This window comes from Mus musculus, chromosome 13, assembly GCF_000001635.26.
Source record: "Mus musculus strain C57BL/6J chromosome 13, GRCm38.p6 C57BL/6J".
NCBI classification, from domain to species: domain Eukaryota; kingdom Metazoa; phylum Chordata; class Mammalia; order Rodentia; family Muridae; genus Mus; species Mus musculus.
Window position 1 is genome coordinate 10584300 of NC_000079.6, and position 21009 is coordinate 10605308.

Consider the following 21009-nt stretch of genomic DNA (forward strand, 5'->3'; position numbering starts at 1 on the left):
GAGTGTGTTAAGTTTAATATCCATGGTTTAGAATGCATTGAATTTCTCTTGTCCTCTGCCTAGGTCCTAGCATTAGGCCTCTCTTTCTAATTCTGTCTAATGGATCTTAAGTGATAATTCCTTGATTCATTACCATTTTTATGTTTAGGGTGATATTTTAGAGAATCACAGCAGGATGAAGAACATTTAATTTTTAAGATTCATTTTCTTTTTAATTACGAATTTACATAAGTATGCTCTGTGTGTCGGTATAGTGCTCACAGATGCCAGAAAAGGGCATCTGATTTTCTGGAGTTTCAGCAGCTTCAAGGTGGGGACAGAGTCTGGGTCCTCAGTGAGTATAGCCAGGTCTCCTAGCTGCTGAACCATCTTTCCAGCACCACCCCATCACCCATATTCTTGACCATTGAGACAAGGTTTTCATGATTTTATGTGCTAAATCTCTAGATAATTTAAAGGGGCATCTTACCAATGAACACTGAGAAGTCACTCTCTGTAGAACTGCTTAAAGTTGCTAAGCTTTGGAATGTAAGGCTGTCTGTGGCTTGGACCCACATGAGCTTTTCAGTTTCTTTTCTACCCATGCAGTGACTCACCTTTGAAGGATCTTGCAGTGGCTTGCTTAGCTCTTGTCCTTTTTTAGCTTATTCTCTGTCTGCCTTATGGTTTTGCTTCTGCTTCTGCCCAGGATGGTCATACCTTTGCTGTAGATACTGAGTTGTATCTAAAGACTTGTTCTTCTCACATACTTGCATGAGGGTGGATCATGAGCTCTGTGATGCAGATGCAGGATACTACATGCACCACACAGGGAAAATCTTCATTATTACTCCCTCCTTGATTACCTTTTCTCTTTCCTATCTATAGTCTAAATATGTGTTTCTGGAAAACAGTAAAACCACAGTGATCAGCCCCAACCAATGAGTTAATACATTGCACTATATTAATTTGTTTAAAATGTCTAACAGAGAGACTAGAGAGAGGTTTGGTGTGTAAGATCATTTGATACTCTTCCAGAGGACCCATGTTCAGTTCTAAGGACCCATGCAAAAATGTTCACAACCAGCTATATAACTCCAGGCCTAGGGGAGTCAACTCCTTCTTTTGATCTCTGCACATATATGTGCATTCATAATTATATACCCCTCTCACATACTTAAAAATCCTGGCTGTACGTGGAAACTCAAGGCAGAGACTGCATGAAGCAAGAAGAGCAGGAACCTAGCCATCTTGATATCCTCCTCTTGTGTTTATTGTTACCATGGCCTTGAATCTGAGAAACCATTCACATTATATATTTTAAAGTCTGCTTTCTGTATTTATTTATCCTATTTTCTCTTCAGGGGCTGGCTGCTCTAAAGTTGGAATTTGGAGTTATTCCCTCCAGTGGCCTGTGTTGTGCTAATGGCTTAGACATAGAGAATACAAGTGAGATCAGGTATGGGGAGGCACATCTGAAACTCCAAAAGAGCCATCCTGTGCTACTGAGTTAAGACATGCTTTGCTGGGGGGGAGGCGACACAGTGAAACCCTATCTTAAAAAAATAAATTAAATATAAATATAATATGGATGAGAAACTTGTCACTTAGAGAATGATCATTGGCTCCTGCAGATTTTGTGACCATAAATTTCTCTTGCCCTGTAAGGTATTGGCTATGTTTGAGTAAACTCACCCCACATTTTGTGTCTGTCTTCCTGTGTATCTGTGTGTACATCTCTCTGTACATATATTTGTGCGTGTGTGTGTGTGTGTGTGTGTGTGTGTGTGTGTCTGTCTGTCTGTGTGCGTGTCCTTGTGAGCATCTTTGGTGTTGGAGAACTGGGCTTCCCCTTACCCTGCATTTATATTTTTAAGGAAGGTTCTGAAAACTTAACTCATGGTTGTTGCTTCCTTCTCCTTCAGGTGATTAGCTTGCCTAAAGTTTAGTCAGCACACTGTGAACTGTTGATCAGCTCCGTTCCACAGCTACACAGGATGAAAAGGTCTTTGTTTTCATGTCTTGCACAACAGGATTACAAAGTAAACGTCCATGACTCAGAGCTCCAAATCCTGCTTGTTGTTTCTTCAGAATCAGGGCTCATCAAAGATTTAGCAGCACTTTTTTTCATTATCAGTGTTCCTAGGCCCTTCTCTTCATGGTTTCTTATTAAAAATTATCTTACCTGTTGGGATCTTCTCCAATTCTACTGAAAATTCCAGTCTCAACGTGGGATCACTAATTAATTCTCACTGAGATTTGTGAGAGATTGCATGGAAATACTTGACTAAAGCAGTCAGAATTTACATCTTTTCTTGTAACATTTTCTAAGGAACTTTATATTTTATATCCTGTTGAATGATATATTTTCTTCTTATGAATTCTATATGGTAAAAGTTGGTATGAAAGAAATATTTGATGTTTAATGTAACCCATTGCGAGTCTTCATGTGGAGTGTTGCTCCAAATTTCTAGTTGGCTTGGAGGTAAGTGCTTCATTGGTTTTTCTTCATTTAAATTGGACATATTTTGCACACATAATATAATGAAGCTTTGTACCTATCTCATGAGTGTGCATGTGTGTATGCCTACGTGTATATTTACATGTGTCTTTACATCTCTTAAAAATGAAATGTATTATATAAATGCATATATATATATGTATATAGTTAAAATCTGCTTATATATTTCCCTCAGTCTTACTCTCTCCTTCATTCTTGGAAGGAAACTGAATTCTGCAGTAATTGATCATTCTTACCAGAGGGCTTTTGATAATACAGTTATCTATAAATGTAATATACTGTTATTTAAATGATTTACATTTGCACAAATGATAATAATCTGTGTTTGTTTCTTCATATTGATTTATTATTTATTATTATTTTTGTTGTTATTATTTTGTTTCTAAAGTTTTTTTTTGTGTGTGTGTGTGTGTAACCATTCCCAGACCCAAAGAGCAGGGAAGTAAACTTTAATTCTCAATAAAGCTGCTGTAAAATACTGTGGACTGTTTAAAAAGCACAGGCAGTCAGAGAAGCAGAAAGAAGTCAATCTATCACCCCAGTGTGAGTAGATTGCTGAGCTCTGTAAATATGTCACTCAGAACTGTAGAATTCCCCCCCCCACCCCACTTTGGCTGACCTGTGTAATCGACCTGACATCAGCATCAGTTCCACTTTTATTTCAAACATTGTGTGCCTATGTGTGTGTGTTTCTCACTAATTACCAACAGTAGACTTTGTATAGGAAGTGTCTTAGTCAAGGTCTCCATTGCTGTGATAAAATACCAGGATAAAAATCAGCTTGGGGAACAAAGAGTTTATTGGGCTCACACACTCCTGGACTAGTCTAAGAGAAGTCAGAGCAGCATCTCAGGCCAGAAGTTCAAGTCAAGAACTGAGGCAGAAGCCATGGAGGGATGCTGCCTACTATTTGTTCCTCATGGCTTGTTCAGCTTTCTTTGTTATACAGATCAGGACTACAAGCCCATGGGATGAGTGACAAGGCTCACAATGAGCTGGCCATACCCACATCAATCATTAATTAAGAAAATGCTCCCGTGGACTTCCATTAAGGCCAATCTATTGGAGGGATTTTCTCAACTGAGATTTTCTTTTCCTAAGTGACTCTAACTAGTGTCAAGTTGATAAAAGCCAACCATCACAGAAAGCAAGTTCAAAATACAGTACTTCACTTAACTTTTCCCTTAAAAACACACCATTTGTCCTCTATCAGTTGTAAAGGGGTCTCAAACTGCACCAGAGTTGATGATGTTTGGCTGTTCAAGCTTTTGATTGACATAACACATTCATATAAAATCCTGTTGGGGTGTAGAATTGGATACACAGATATACTGTGCTATCATCAATCAATGCCTTCTGTACCCTACTGTACATTCTAGTCTCTATGACTATTTTACAGTCCCCCTTACTTTAACTCTGTTCTAAGGTGACAAATATGGTGCTTTTTACCACACTCCAATGGTCCTAAACTTATGTTCAGCATAGGATTTTATATTAGCATATACTTGACATCCTCCCCTTGCCTATATGATGACTGCCTTTTCTAGCTCAGTTTGTCAATTAAACACAAAACTTTGCTTTAGAAGATTCAATGTAAGCCTCATCAAAATTTCAAATCAATTCTTCATAGAGTTAGAAAGAGTAATTTGCAAATTCATTTGGAATAACAACAAAAAAAAAACAGGATAGTGAAAACAATTCTCATCAATAAAAGAAATTCTGGTGGAATCACCATAACTAACCTCAAGCTGTATTAAAGAGCAATAGTGATTAAAACAAACAAATAAACAAACAACCAAAACAAAACAAAAAACAAACAAACAAAAAAACCCAACTGCATGGTATTGGTACAGAGACAGACAGGGAGATCAATGGTGTAGAATTGAAGACCCAGAAATGAACCCACATTTATTGACACTTGATATTTGTCACTGGAGCTAAAACCATCCAGTAGAAAAAAGACGGCGTTTTTAACAAATGGTGCTGGTTCAACAGGCAGTCAGCATATAGAAAAATGCAAATCTACCCATCCTTGTGCAAAGCTCAAGTCCAAGTAGATCAAGGACCTCTACATAAAACTAGATATACTGAAACTTATAGAGAAGAAAGTGGGGAAGAACCTCGAACACATGGACACAAGGGAAAAATTCCTGAACAGAACACCAATGGTTTATGCTCTAAGATCAAGAATTGACAAATGGGACCTCATAAAATTGCAAACCTTCTATAAGACAAAGGACACTGTCAATAGGACAAAAAGGCAACCAACAGATTGGGAAAAGATCTTTATCAATCCTACATCTGATAGAGGGCTAATATTCAATAGATACATAGAACTCAAGAAGTTAGACTCCAAAGAATAAAATAACCCTATTAAAAATGGGGTACAGAGCTAAACAAAGAATTCAACTGAGGAATATCGAATGGCTAAGAAGCACCCAACATCCTTAGTCATCAGAGAAATGTAAATCAAACAACCTTGAGATTCACCTCACACCAGTCAGAATGGCTAAAATCAAAAACTCAGGTGACAGCAGATGCTGGTGAGGATGTAGAGAAAGAGCAACACTCCTCCATTGCTGGTGGGATTGCAAGCTGGTATGACCACTGTGAATAAGTTTGGTGATTCCTCAGAAAATTGGACATAGTACTACCTGAGGACCCAACTATACTACTCCTGGCATATACCCAGAAGATGTTCCAACATGTAATAAGGACACATACTCCACTATGTGCATAGCAGCCTTATTTATAATAGTCAGGAGTTGAAAAGGACCCAGATGTCCTTCAACAGAAGAATAGATACAGAAAATGTAGTACATTTATACAATGGAGTACTACTCAGCTCTTAAAACCGATGAATTCATGAAATTCTTAGGCAAATGGATAGAACTAGAAAGTATTATTCTTAGTGAGGTAACCCAATCGCAAAAGAACACACATGGTATGCACATACTGATAAGTGGATATTAGCCCAAAATCTCCAAATAACCAAGATAAAATTCACAGACCACATGAAGCTTAAGAAGAAGGAAAACCAAAGTGTGGGTGCTTTGATCCTTCTTAGAAGGAGAACAAAATACTCATAGAAGAATATATTGAGATAAATTATAGAGCAGAGTCTGAAGGAAAGGCCACCCAGAAACTGTCCCACCTGGGGATTCATCCCATATACAGGTACTAAACCCAGACACTATTGTGGATGCCAAGAACTGCATGCTGAAAGGAGCCTGATATAACTGTCTCCTGAGAGGCCCTGTCAGAGCCTTAGAAATACAGAGGTGAATGCTCACAGGCAACTATTGGACTGAGCACAAGGTCCCCAATAGAGGTGTTAGAGAAAGGACTGAAGGAGTTGAAGAGGTTTGCAACCCCAGAGGAAGAACAATAGCAACCAACCAGACCTCCCAGAGCTCCCAGGGCCTAAGCTATCAACAAAGGAGTACACATGGCTCCAGATGCATGTGTAGCAGAAAATGGCCTTGTCATACATCAATGGCAGGAGAGGTTGTTGGTCTTAGAAAGGCTTGATAGATGTCCCAGTGTAGAAGAATTGAGGGTGGTGAGGCAGTAGTGGGTGGGTAGGTGGAGGAGCACCCTCATAGAAGCAGGGGGAGGGAGGTTGGGATAGGGGGTTTCTAGGAGGGGAACCAGAAAGGGGATAACATTTGAAATGTAAATGAAGAAAATATCCAATTAAAAAGGAAAAATATCAAAATAAAAGCTTCTATTTCTTGAACATTCCACCTTTTAAAAATGTATTCTTTAGTCTTAATTTCAGTGGTGTACAAACTTTTCAGGGTCACTACTGATCATAATGCAGAACCCACAGTTCAAAACACCAGGTGTTTTTGTTTGTTTTTGTTTTGTTATGTTTTTGTTGTTTGTTGTTGTTTGTTTTGTTTTTTACTAAGTTTCAATTCTCAGGTAGCACCTGACACATTAAAAAGTGCCGCAAACGTGGAGTGAGTGCTGGTTGGACTCCTGAGTTTTTGTCCAATTGTACGTGAACCCCAGAGAGTTTCATTCAAGAATGATTTGTTCAGTTAATATAGACTCAAAGAAAGTAAATTAATGCGTATTATAAAAATGTAAAATGCTACAGTGACCATTAAGTGACTCTTAACTGAATGAATCAATAAAACCTACTTTAGATTTTCTGAATAGAGAAGAGGTTAATACTCCTTTAGAAATGAATTGCTCATCACAATAGCTTCATAAGTGATCATAATAGTTGGATCTGGCCTGGTGTTGAGGAATTTGGCTTCACAGGAGCCATAGAGAGAGATGGTTTGGTAGATAAAGTACTTACCACCTAGGTGTGAAGACCTGTGCTGTAGCATCAGCACACAGGTGAAGCTGGGTGAGACATGGAGGCAGAAAAATCCCTGGAAGCTGATAGGACAGTGAGCAACACAAGAGATCTTGTTTCTAAAAGTGCCAAAGGCAAAGACTGCCAACTGGCTGAGGCTTTCCTTCACCTCCTCATGCCCCTCTATGGCATGTACACACCTGTACTCATGTGCACACATAGATTAAAATTCTTATCTCGTGTGTGTGAAAGATGACGACGTGTGGGGGCACAAGCTTGGCAACAGCATGTGAGTGGAGATCAGAGGACAACGCTCCTGTCTCTATCCTTCTGTGGGTTCTAAGGATTGAATTCAGGGCAACAGGCAGGAGCTGCAAGGGTTTCATCTGCTGAACTATGTTGGCAGCTCCACACAAAGAAACTGGCTTCGGCAGTATGTTTGATCTACGCCGGTGATTATAAATGCCTGGTGGCACCACCAATCTCACCAGAGAAAATTAAAAACTAGATCAGCACATGCTATGCCATTACATGTGATTTTTTTTTTTGTTGTTTCTTTGGTAACTGGGAAAAGATCATGTACATTCAGAAGTATGTTTGCAACCTGTGCACTTACTTATGAAGCACTGCCAGTGTAGTCTGCCATGTAGTCCTACATATTTAAAATTATATAGTTGGCGGATAGGAACCATAATAAACTGTGAAAATAAAAAGAAATTCCTATTATTATAAAGAAATATCACAGGGGTGTCAGATGCATACTATTTTCCTAGATGCATAAGAATTGTTTATGTTTTGGCTTGCCAAAAATTATAAATTCAAATTCTTTAGAGGAAATTCTCACAGCTTGTATCTCAAAGATAGGTTAAAATTGATAAGACTCAGGCCATGTTGACAAACAGGTCTCCGACCTATAACTGCAGTAGCCAGCCCAGAAAGGCAGGCCACTTCTGAAGCAACTGACTAACCAAAGCATTCAGAAGTGACAGACCCCCTAATTCTTGACCCTGCTTCCAACTTAAAACTATCCATTGAAAGCAAGATCTCTCTGTGTCTCTGTGTCTCTGTGTCTCTCTGTCTCTCTCAAGAGATTCTCCTAAAACACTCATGATGCACCTCTTCTAAAGTAGCCAATTCTAGATTTCCCATGAAATGCTAGTAATCTTCAATACAGTATATCCCAAAGCCTTTTCTTCTATTTCATAGAACTCTTTTTCACTGTGTACCTGTATTGAGTCATCTGTGAAAAGACTTGACTGAGAAGTTGTTTAGATCAGATTGGCCTGTGAGCATGTCTATAGAGCACTAGCTTGATTGGTTATTGGTATAGGGTATTGGTATTGCCACTATGGGTGGCAGCATCTCTAGGTAGTGTGTGTGTATGTGTGTGTGTATTAATACACACACACACACACACACACACACACACACATATATATATATAAAATATATGACCTAAGATGCTTTAAAATACCTATATTAGCATATATATATAGTATACATTATATATATATAATATATATATGATCTAAGATGCCTACACACATACACATACAGATAATACATATATTAAGAATCAGCCAGAGAGAGATGGGGTGGGGGAAGAGAGAAAGAGAACAAGACAGTAAGCAGCATTCATCCATTGTTTCTGCTTCAGTTTCTGACTCCAGGTTTTTCCTTAAATTCTGGACCTGGATTTCCTCAATGATAGGTGGTGAGACATGGAAGTGTCATCCAAATCAACCCTTCCTTACTGAGTTGCTTTTGTTCAGAGTATCAAAGACTTCCAATAGAGGATGATATTGAAGATTTATGGAAGTTATGCAGATGAGAGACTGAGAAAGGACTGTATCTGTTGTTTGTGAGGTCCTGGCTATTTTGCTAAGATACTTTCAGATCCCTTAACTCACCTTAATAGGAGCTAAAATGATGGTTGTTCATAGTTCATCTCTCAGCTACAGTTAGCCATATAGTTAAGTGTATCACTAATAATATGAGTCATTTCTTAGGAATATGGCATGGGCTGTGAACATTTTGACTAGAGAAGTTAATATTTTTATTGAAATCCGACAGCGCACAACTGCCCATGCTTAGTTTGTTCGTTGGCTCCAGAAAGAGTTTTCAAAGAAGTTTTAAGGAAATACTGAAAGCTACAAGGTTTCTCACATATCAGATTTCTTATTGGATCATATGCTGGAAGAGTGTTGGCCATAACTCTTTAGACAACAGAAAGATAAGTCAGGGCTGCTCTGTGGCATGCACAAACATTCAGAACATCAAGGTTATGTTCTGCAGATACTGCACTGCAGTTCACCTGTGAGTTCATTTTAAGAAGAATTAGATCATGGCAATTCAAAGCCCCTCATAATTAATTAATAAAATCTTATTAGTTTTATTCATTAATTTTAGAATGTGATGATTTTAACATTCCAATAGATATCATCTTTTACTCAAGACCCTACTATGTTGATGTTGGTTTTTCTTGTTTGTTTGTTTTGAGACAAAAATCTCCCATAGCCTAGGCTACCTTCCAACTCTCTATGTACCAAAGACTGTGCTTGGAGAGCAGACCCCATGTCTCTACCCCCAAGTACTGGGGTTGATGGCATGTACCAAAATTTGAATTTTTAAAATGACTCGAATTTATCATTGCTAATAATGTGTGTGTGTGTGTGTGTGTGTGTGAAAGAGAGAGAGAGAGAGACAGAGACACAGACAGAGAGATAGAGGCAGACAGAGAGACAGAGAGGTAGAGTGGAGAACATGCACTATATAGAACACATGAGTTCAGAGGACAACTTTCAGGAATTGGTTTCCTCCTCCCACCATGGGTTCTGGGAACTGAACTCGGGTAATCAGGCTTGCTCAGCATGCCGTTTTACACATGTGCCCCCTCCCCCTCCTCTACTTTTAAAAGGTAAATGCCATTTGCCTTATGATGAATTCTTGCTGAAAACATTCAGTCAATGGGTCTGAATTAATTTAGAAATGAAAATACCTAAAAGCAGTGAATCTTCACAGATATTTGTATGTGTTGTACTGTATTGAGAAAAACCACATCAACTTACAGTGAGATATGTAAATAGGGCATGCCTTTTAATTATAAAGTTTTGATGTGAGTATATGTGCCACAATGCATAAACTGTGGAGGTCAGAGGAAAATTTGCAGGAATCGCCTTCTATACCCAGTTTCTGTGGATCAAACTCAGACCCTCAGGCTTTGTACCCATGGAACCATCTTGCTGGTCCACAATAATTTTTGTTTTTCATGTTTCATCTCCCTCCTGCATCTTTTTTTGTTTGTTTGTTTGTTTGCTATTGGAGACCTTGCTTTGAGTTGAAGATGCTGGGGGAAGGAGGTCCTTGGTTTCTGTGAAGATGATTGAGTTGGTTTGGTTTTATGTTTCACTTCTCACCTTACTGATTAATAGTAACAACTAGACAACATTTCTGTCTCTACGATACTGTGATATTTACTGCAAATACATCTGTTATCTCTCTGTGTGTGTTTGAAATTATTACTGAACTATTTTCATCCAGTAATATTTATATTATAAAATCTGTATTTCCAACTTCTTTTGACTTACTTTATTTAAAAAGTAGAATTTGGGGTGAGTCATTTTTCTTTAATTTAAGTTGTTATTTTACTACTGTTTGTTTGGAGTTTGTTTTAGATTTTATTTTTAATCACGTGTCTGTGTTTGTGCACACAAGTGCAGGGTCCACAAAGCAGAGAAGGGGGCTTTAGATGCCTTTGGTGCTAGAGTTACAGGTGTTTGTAAGTTTGGTAATATATGTGCTGAGAACAGGAGTCTGGTCACCTGCAAGAGCAGAATGTGTTCTTAACTGCTCAGCCATTCTCTAGGCCGCATGACCAGTTTTTTATTTAATTTTCTTTAGTAGTCATCAACAAATTATGCACTTTACCCAACTAAGAACTCCACCCCACTCTTTGCTGCTTTTTCCCACAAGCATCCTCCATGTTCCAAAGAACAATCTCATTTCTCCCTTTTCAGGATCCTTCCCTGTTAACAGTGTTTGATCCTCTTAATATTTCTGTATTCACTCTTTCCCATTAATTTGACAGTTTACAAATTATGCTATTTTGTTGCTTTCAATAAGATGTAGGCAACAACAACATATTGATAATTTGAATGCATAGATTAGTATAAAAATGTTATTGCAGTGTTGTGTGTGTGTGTGAGAGAGAGAGAGCGAGCTCAAGTAAGTTAAAAATATGTCATGGCAGCATGTAATACAAATAGTATCACTTGGTATTTGTGTACAACCTGCTTTCTATCATCCACTGAAACTTGATTTTAATTTTAATGTGTGGAGAAATCAGTGATGAATGGGAGCTAGGAGAGAGGGGAAAGACATTAGAAGCTGTGTGTCTGGGAGTCAACATAGACTACATCAGACAGAAAAGGATAACCAGATGTATTAGGAAAGTAAGGAGCCTAGCAAGGAGGCAGGTGAGGTTGCAGAAGAGAAGTGGGGGAGGAAAACACAAGAAAAGAAAATATTTGTGAAAATGCCACAGTGAGAAACATTATTTGTTTACAAAATGAAAGATCACTAAAATGGTTATGGAGAATTTCTTGTTATTTATTTGTATATACATAGTATATACATTGCATGTATATACATGCACCATCTGTGTGTCAGTTACAGTTGTGAACCACCGTATGAGGATGCTGAGCATTGAATCCTGTTTTTTTCTGTAGGAATAACTGCCAAGCCAACCCTCCACACCCCCTTTTTCATGGAGAATTACATAGGGAGAGGAAATAGTTGATGGTCAGGAGTATTAGTGTGAAATTTCTGTAAATGCTTTTGCACAATTTGCCAGGTCATGCGTTGGATGTGTAGACTCAGTGTGTTGACACCATCTTAGATCAGATATGATGTCTTCATATTATACTCCCATGCCTCAGTGCAGGGTGAGACTCTGACTGATGCACCTGTTAGACTGTTTAAGAACAGAATCTGGGGGTTGACAGACAGATATCAGATTCCCTCTCTCCCTCCTCCAAAGTCTAATTCCGCAGCCGAGACGCACATCACAGCTTTCTGGACCTCTAATAAACACTCAGGTGTTTCCAAGTAGTGGGTCGTGATGAGGCACAGGTGGCCCCAACACTGATTAGTTCAAATCATACCTAGAGGCCCATCATTTGCTGAAATGAATCAACTAGTCCAAGGAAACTTTACATCACACTGGTCCTCATGCCGTACACTGAGCAGGTTTTCTTCTCAGAGAGGTTTGTGATGTGTGTTTCCTGCACGAATGAAGCTACGACTCTGACTTGAATCCTCAAGGGCAACACAGGAAGTGACCAAGAAAATAAACTTAAGAACTGTGTAAGGAAAGGAACAGGACGGAATGTGTGACTATGCAAATCCAGACTCAGAAAGAAGATTATTGATTGGTAAGGCCTGGACAAGAGAAAAAATCATCATGACTGCTAATTAAGTATAGAGCTTTGGAGAGAAACTAACCTAGCATTAGACAGTAACAATGTAATGAATATAGATATACTAAAACACCAACAGTTGCACGTTATAAGGATTCATAGTAGGTGAACAGTGTGTCAATCAATATAGTCAGCAAAAGAAAAGGAGGGCTAGAGACATAACCCAGTCCTTTCACAGTATCCACCACATGGTTTTTAATCTCCAGTCTCCCAAATCTGAAAGATAAGAAAACTGTCAATTAAATCGTTGTGGTAGTTTGTTTTTTCTCACTGTGAGGCAAAACAAAAAACAAAAACAAACAAACAAACAAACAAAACCAAAACCAAAAACCAAGAAACCAATCAACCAAAAAAAAAAAAAGAACTGAAGGTAAGAGGGGCTTATTTTGACTCAATTTGAGGTTGCAGTCCACCATGATATAGGAAGATGGTGACCTGTGTGGGTTTGCCCATGGCCATGGAAGTTCACAGTGATATTTGTTCACATCTTGGTGGCTCAGTAGGCAGGAAGCTGGGGCAGGAACTGGAAGGGGATCTAAACCTTAATTCTTGTGTCTAGCAATCTACTTCTCCTAGCTGGTCCTCATGTCCCCAAACTTCTCCAACTCCCCCTAAGTTCTCTATCCTCCCAGTAGCCCAGCACAGGCTGAGACCCAGGGTGAAATGCATATGTACCTTTGGGTGGGACTTCCCGTTCAAGCCCTTTCAACCCTCAAGAGGTGGATTCAGTAAACAGGTGAATAACCATAGACTCCTTTCAGGCTCTTCCCTCTTCCGGGGAGATGTCCATAATCGAGGTGGGATGCGTATAAGAGGAGACATAATAATAATAATTAATAATAATGAAAATGAACAATTTATGAGCTTGAGGAATTGTATATTCAGGTGTGATTTTAAAGGCCCCACAATCATTGCTGAACAATCACAGAAAACCTTTACCATTTAAATAACATTGCATGCACTGTAACCAGAACAAAGGTAGGTATTTATCGTGTGTCAGTATGCTCACACCAGGGATCATAATCTATGCATTTTTTATGTTCCTTCAAAGAAATATGAAAATGGAAAATCCCACGTATCTTTTCTGCAAGCAAAAACTGAATTTATTTCCCATAGCAATTAATATTTTCCTTGTGCAACTACTATCTAGTTCTATCTAGAAGGACATCTGTATCCTCTTCTGCCACTAACCAAATGATTCAGAGGAGGGTAACTTTTCACAAGGAGTGAGAATGGGTAACAGAATGAGCAGAGAGAAAAGAGATTCCAGAGAAAGCACCAAGTAAAGTCAAGAGTCTTTTTTGATTGTCAGAGAGACTCAGTGACAAGGAGTCTGTGGTGTGTGTGTGTGTGTGTGTGTGTGTGTATGAAAGAGAGAGAGAGAGAGAGAGAGAGAGAGAGAGAGAGAGAGAGAACTTGGTTGGCTGGGATACTTACTGTTTGAGACATGTACATTGCCTCACCTGCATACAGAGGAAAACCTGCACTTCATAGGTGCAGGTTATTTTATGCTCCATCACACCAAGAGGGTTGAGTGGTGTTAGCTGTTTTGTCATTATTAGTCTACATGTGCCATCTGAGAAAGACCCTCATCTCCCACCGGAAGATAGAACAATGCTTATGAAGGGTGTGCTTCAAGTCCCACATTTGTTAGTAGGGATGTCGACAGCATGCAGAATGGCAGAAGGAAGTCACGTGTAGTGTGCTCTTATGTTTAAATACAGAAGTGCAAGGAAGGTCATAATATATTGTTGATATGAGGTAATTCAGAGGCATAAGGAACAGTTTATTGAACTTCATAATCCCAAGATTGATGGGCATTTGAGAAGGGGTCACCTGGCTGGACACTGTCTGATTCACGGGCTATGCTGAGTTAGGATGTAGTAATTGGTCCATCACTGTTACCTAGGCTGCCTGGGAAATCTCTGTCGTTTGGCCATTTCTCCTTATTTGGGAAGAATGTGTAGGACTCTGGATGGTTAGTGTCACATAGCATTCTTAACCTTTTTTAATTCCATCAGCAAATCTCACTTTAGTTGTCTTTCCTTGGTGACTTTACCCCTAATTTTGTAAGATCCATGGAAGAGGTAAAGTAATTCTAAGGAAAACAACTATGCTATTTCCATGGGAGAGACGAGAAATGCCGTGGAAACTATTTGATAATATTTGGGCTGTTTTCTAGCTCTAAATCACTGTTACAAAATATGTATAATATTTTTATTGAGGGTTCTTATTACTCTTTTCTTTTGTTCTTAGTACCATAAAAAAAGCCTTGCTGGTATCTGCTCCTATACTAATTTACTGAGGTAGTCTAGGTAAATTCCATTAAAAAGAGATTTGGCATTCACATGACATGGAAAAGTAGAGAAAATAAATCAATTAATATTACATTTTTATGACATACCAAGTTAATGAACTGTATCTTGGAATCTATATGACTTCTTCATTGTAGCTGTTAGTCTGACATAGTCTATGGCCACTTGAGGAGGGAGTCTCAATGAAGGCATTGCCCAGATAAAATTGGCCTGTGGAGGAATGGCCTGATAATTAATTGATGAAGAAGGGTCCAGAACACTGTGGGTGTCACCACTGGTGAGATGATAGTCCTGGGCTTCGAAAGGAAGCTGGCATGGCTTCAGCCTCAAGGTTCTGCTTGAATTTCTTCCCTGACTTCCCTCGGTGACAGAATGCGTCCTGTACACTGAAATAAACTGTTTTCTCCCCTAAGTTTCTTCTGTTAAGAGTGTTCTCTTCATTGCAGCATCAGAAAGGAAACTAGAACATGGTAGCACCACACTGTGTTGCTAACAAGGGAATATTAACTGCATGCACTGGGTCTATAACAAGTCAAACATGCATCCTCAGACATTGAAAGCTCATGTTCTGGCCAGCTGGGAGTACTTCAAAATACAGATGACTTCTGCATTTTGGGGAAGGAGAAGGATCTTCTAGAGTTACTTAAGGTCATCCTAAGAGCAAATGCCCTGGGAAGCCAGATGTCCACCTCCAGCTTTTCTTCAACATTTATTTTCTTTTACTCAGCAAGGCCTAACTTTCACTATGAAACTTCTGGCCTTTATCCCCCACACATAAACTGAAGCTAAGACAAAACAAACAAAAGACTTAAAGAAACAAATGTTGTCACAGCTTAACACATAGTGGGTATTTCAGTAAATAGCCATTTACCATTAGTATGACATTGAACATATGTCTTAAAAGCAAAAGTTTTTCACTGAATTCTCAGCTTTGTTTATTACTATATGTTTGCAACTTCCTCCATTTCTTTGACACCCCAACTAGTCAAAGATGTATTTTGATTGCTGCTCTGTTTTGAGGAGTTAGTTAATAGTGTTTATAAGAACACAGTCCTTTTGTTAATTTGCCTCATGCCTGCTTTCTTCTTTTGGTTCAACACTTCTGCTAATCCCATTGTGAGGAAATGCTTACTATGAAAGGCAAGATGAGTACCCTCTGCATAGCCAACCTCCCCTGTGTTCTGGGCCAGATCTCCAAACACTACAGAAGAATAGTATCATGTTGTGAACAATGTTATTTCTCCTTGCTTTAGTCTCATATTTTTTTCTCTTTATCATGAGTTACATGAATCCAAAATCTAATATTACTAACATTATCACAAGGAGCCCCCAGTGGATGGTTGACCTGGAAACAGAAATGAATGTGGCTAATGACCCTGGAGTTGGGGTAACAGTGATGTTTCTGCTCACCTGTCAGACATGTCCCTATTCCACTGCTTTCTTGATCTTAGAGACCAGAAAAGAGAGATGAGCTTTTAGAGGACTTGCCTCTTTGAAGACTGTAGAGCTAAGGGAAATGCAAGAAGGGACTCTGAGTTTGGGAGAAGGTTTTAATTATTTTGATTGGAGACCAAATGTAGAAGCAAATCCCTCTTGGCATCAGACTGAGCTCTACCAGAACAAAAGGTTTACATGCTGAAAGAACAGGCTTGGCTCTACTACAGGATTCGATTGGCTGCCGGCACTGGGTGGTTAAAAACAGCAAAATTATAGTTACATGATGTGAGAGGGAGTGTTAAGATTGTGAGGGCTGATGGGAAAGCAGCTGAAGGAGTTTGGGAAATGGTAGTAGATCCATTGATTGTCGGGAAAGCTAATCACCAAAGAGTATTCTTAATAGAGGTGAAAGCTGTGTACATAACCATAGCTGCCCAGCTACACATTTCTCAATCATGCTTGGCATTACATGAGGCATGACTGTTTTAAAAACAACAGATACAAAGACACCTTGGCTTGCTACCTGTGGTCCCACAATACTCAAGGGTATTTGATTTAGAGACATAGAGAGCTGCAGTGACCTGATTAGGGTGTTACAATTTGCAGCCAGCAGCCAGAGGAAGATCAAAGGGATACAAGAAATGTAGTACATGAAGATGGAAAAAGAATATGTGCAGAGACAATTCCCATGGCAACACATGGCAACTGGAGTTTACAACAATGAGTCCCTTAAGGCCAGGGGTTATGGTTTTCTCATTTCTTTATCTCCAGCTTCTAACTGGGTGATCATTTACAAAAACATCAGTAAATGTTTGTTGAATTGAGTCAGTTGAAATAGCTTGTGTTTGTAAAGCAGCCCTCTGAGGTCAGTAGAATTTCCTGCTTACAGACGATGATATCAAAACTCGAAAAATTAATAGAGACAGAACTGGAAGGAACTGGGAGGAATTGGAATTTGAATGTAATCTTTATGGATCAAAAACTAATAACATTTCCATTATCAAAAGGATACTTCAAACTAGGTCTTCAGTTTTATGAGAGAGCTGCAGAGAGGAAGGCTCAGAGTTGATTAACTTAGGGATTTTCAGATTCATGACTGCCCATCCTAAATGTTCATAATATGTGTTAAATATTCTGATAAAATATCAATTACATAATGCTTCTTTTTGTAGTATCCATTACCCAAAAATGTTTCTCACACTTTTTAATATAACTTTAAATAGTTTTTTAAGGGCGTGAAGATAACGGTACCTAATGTTCATCATATATCATGGGGAGAGATTCCATCACTAGCTCGAACATGATGGAGTATAGTCATTACATTCTGGGAAGAAATAATTTCAACTTACTAGCCATTGTTCAGAAAGCATAATCCAGTGTTTTCTAAATTTGGAACACTCAGAGGTATATTTTTATAGGTTTCTATCTATCTATATTTCCTATAATCACAGGATTTCTAACTGAAAACATATTTATTTTTAGCACGCACTACTTACCTTAACTAAACCAGACAGACATGGACTAATATTCCTTAATTTGTGCAAGTATGTTTCATTGAATTTTTCATTGACTTCATACTTGAGATTATGAAGTCTTTTTTGTTTTAGGCATTTGTTGTGTCATAGCATGAGACTTCTTCCTGTCTTTATGGTTCAAATGGGTTAAGCATTATATGAAGTCAGAAATAATACAGTCATTTAGGGAGGTGGCTGGAAGTGAATTGATTCCTGAGTAAACAATTGGACTATAAAATCTGAGGTTTGAAAATGGGTCATGCTTCAAAATGTCAAGTTATGAATAGAGGGTCAAACAAAGGCCAGGACATTATTGATCAGGAGAGACAGACACACACAGAGGGAAAGAAGGGGGGGGGCAGTAATAAAGTATTTAACTCACTTAACATCAACACAATGACAGCAATTTATACTGCTTTGTGTTGATTTAATGTAAAACAGTATTTTAGGAGATTAGGCAATCTAGACAAACTATATATTAAGACTTAAGCCCTCATCTAATGTATAATTTCTTTTCATCAGAAGTATTTCATTATCCTATCTAACCAGATTTTCCATATTAGAAAGAAAAAAATGTAACTCAAATTACCTCCAGAATAGCATCTCATTAAAGAAATAAACTTGTTCACTGTCTTATTTTTTAAGTAAACTTGTTCGCTGATTTTCATTGAATGGCCATCACCTCTAAGGCTGCTAAAGTGGAAATTGAGGAACAGAAAATGGAAATGTGAAAAGAGCTGATGTTTGGATTGCTGTCATTTTTTAAAGTTATTCTTTAGGTTATTAGTTGCAGCCATTCATAATAAAAATGCATCAGGATTGGTTGCAGACCAAGTAACTATTATGTTAAACACTAAATATATTATTGTTATAAATATAGATGAAGGCCAACCCAAAATCTCAAACCAGTGTTATAAAAATTTCCTAGGAGAGGCGGCGCCATCTTCGGCTCCAGACAACCGGCCACCTTCCTGGCGAGAGCCACAGAGCTTCTGAGGCAGCGCCATCTTCAGCTCCAGACAACCGGCCACCTTCCTGGCGAGAGCCACAGAGCTTCTGAGGCAGCGCCATCTTCAGCTCCAGACAACCGGCCACCTTCCTGGCGAGAGCCACAGAGCTTCTGAGGCGGCGCCATCTTCGGCTCCAGAAAACCGGCCACCTTCCTGGTGAGTGCACAGGGATCCGCCAGCCCAAAAGGTTTGTGCCTCAGGCCCTGGCGGCGGGAGTCTCCTTGGCTCCAGGACTCCGCTGAGGGCAGGCTGCACGGGTGACGGTGTGGAATACAGAGGCCAGCCGTTTCTGGGAAAGGCGAGAGCCAGAGAGCTTCTGAGGCGGCGCCATCTTCGGCTCCAGACAACCGGCCACCTTCCTGGCGAGAGCCACAGAGCTTCTGGGAAAGATCCTGTTTTGGGCCTTCATCTTCAGCCAGGAGGAGGTCCAAACACCAGATAACTGTGCACCTTCCCTGAAAGAGGAGAGCTTGCCTGCAGAGACTGCTCTGACCACTGAAACTCAGAGGAGAGAGCTAGTCTCCCACGTCTGCTGATAGAGGGTAACAAAAGCAACAGAGGAACAATCTCTAAACAAAGACAACTATAACAACTAACTCCAGAGATTGCCAGATGGCAAAAGGTAAACGTAAGAATCCTACTAACAGGAACCAAGACCACACACCATCATCAGAACCCAGCACTCCCACTTCGCCCAGTCCAGTACATCCTAACACACCTGAAAAGGTAGACCTGAATTTAAAAGCATTTCTCATGATGATGGCAGAGGACATAAAGAAGGAATTTAATAACTCACTTAAGGAAATACAGGAGAACACTGCTAAAGAGTTACAAGTCCTTAAAGAAAAACAGGAAAACACAACCAAACAGGTAGAAGTCCTTATAGAAAAACAGGAAAACACATCGAAACAGGTGATAGAAATGAACAAAACCATACTAGACCTAAAAAGGGAAGTAGACACAATAAAGAAAACCCAAAGTGAGGCAACGCTGGAGATAGAAACCATAGGAAAGAAATCTGGAACCATAGATGCCAGCATAAGCAACAGAATACAAGAGATGGAAGAGAGAATCTCAGGTGCAGAAGATTCCATAGAGAACATCGGCACAACAATCAAAGAAAATGGAAAATGCAAAAAGATCCTAACTCAAAACATCCAGGAAAACCAGGACACAATGAGAAGACCAAACCTATGCATAATAGGAGTGGATGAGAATGAAGATTTTCAACTCAAAGGACCAGCAAACATCTTCAACAAAATTATTGAAGAAAACTTCCCAAATCTAAAGAAAGAGATGCCCATGAACATACAAGAAGCCTACAGAACTCCAAATAGACTGGACCAGAAAAAAAATTCCTCCCGACACATAATAATCAGAACATCAAATGCACTAAATAAAGATAGAATACTACAAGCAGTAAGGGAAAAAGGTCAAATAACATATAAAGGCAAGCCTGTCAGAATTACACCAGATTTTTCACCAGAGACTATGAAAGACAGAAGAGCCTAGACAGATGTTATACAGATACTAAGAGAACACAAATTCCAGCCCAGGCTACTATACCCAGTCAAACTCTCAATTACCATAGATGGAGAAACCAAAGTATTCCACGACAAAACTAAATTCACCCATTATCTCTCCACGAATCCAGCCCTTCAAAGGATAATAACAGAAAAAAACCAATACAAGGACGACAACCATGACCTAGAAAAAAAAAAAGAAGATAATCCCTCAACAAAACTAAAAGAAGACAGCCACAAGAACAGAATGCCAACTTTAACAACAAAAATAACAGGAAGCAACAATTACTTTTCCTTAATATCCTTAATATCAATGGTCTCAACTCCCCAATAAAAAGACATAAATTAACAGACTGGCTACACAAACAGGACCCAACATTCTGCTGCTTACAGGAAACCCATCTCAGGGAAAAAGACAGACACTACCTCAGAGTGAAAGGCTGGAAAACAATTTTCCAAGCAAATGGTCTGAAGAAACAAGCTGGAGTAGCCATTTTAATATCGGATAAAATCGACTTCCAACCCAAAGTTTTCAAAAAAGACAAGGAGGGACACTTCATACTCATCAAAGGTAAAATCCTCCAAGAGGAACTCACAATTCTGAATATCTGCGCTCCAAATGCAAGGGCAGCCACATTCATTAAAGACACCTTAGTAAAGCTCAAAGCATACGTTGCACCTCACACAATAATAGTGGGAGACTTCAACACACCACTTTCATCAATGGACAGATCTTGGAAACAGAAACTAAACAGGGACACAGTGAAACTAACAGAAGTTATGAAACAAATGGATCTGACATATATCTACAGAACCTTTTATCCTAAAACAAAAGGATATACCTTCTTCTCAGCACCTCACGGGACCTTCTCCAAAATTGACCATATAATTGGTCACAAAACAGGCCTCAAAAGATACAAA

The 21009-nt window shown here is 39.1% G+C and overlaps 1 long non-coding RNA gene across 1 annotated transcript in view; it reads left to right on the top strand.

The window, feature by feature from the left end:
- Gm26861 overlaps positions 1 to 21009 on the top strand; it is a 314369-nt gene that overhangs the window by 224821 nt on the left and 68539 nt on the right. Inside the window, exon 4 of the long non-coding RNA XR_001780860.2 lies at positions 18484 to 18721. This is a non-coding gene — a long non-coding RNA (predicted gene, 26861). The remainder of the gene's footprint in view (positions 1 to 18483; positions 18722 to 21009) is intronic.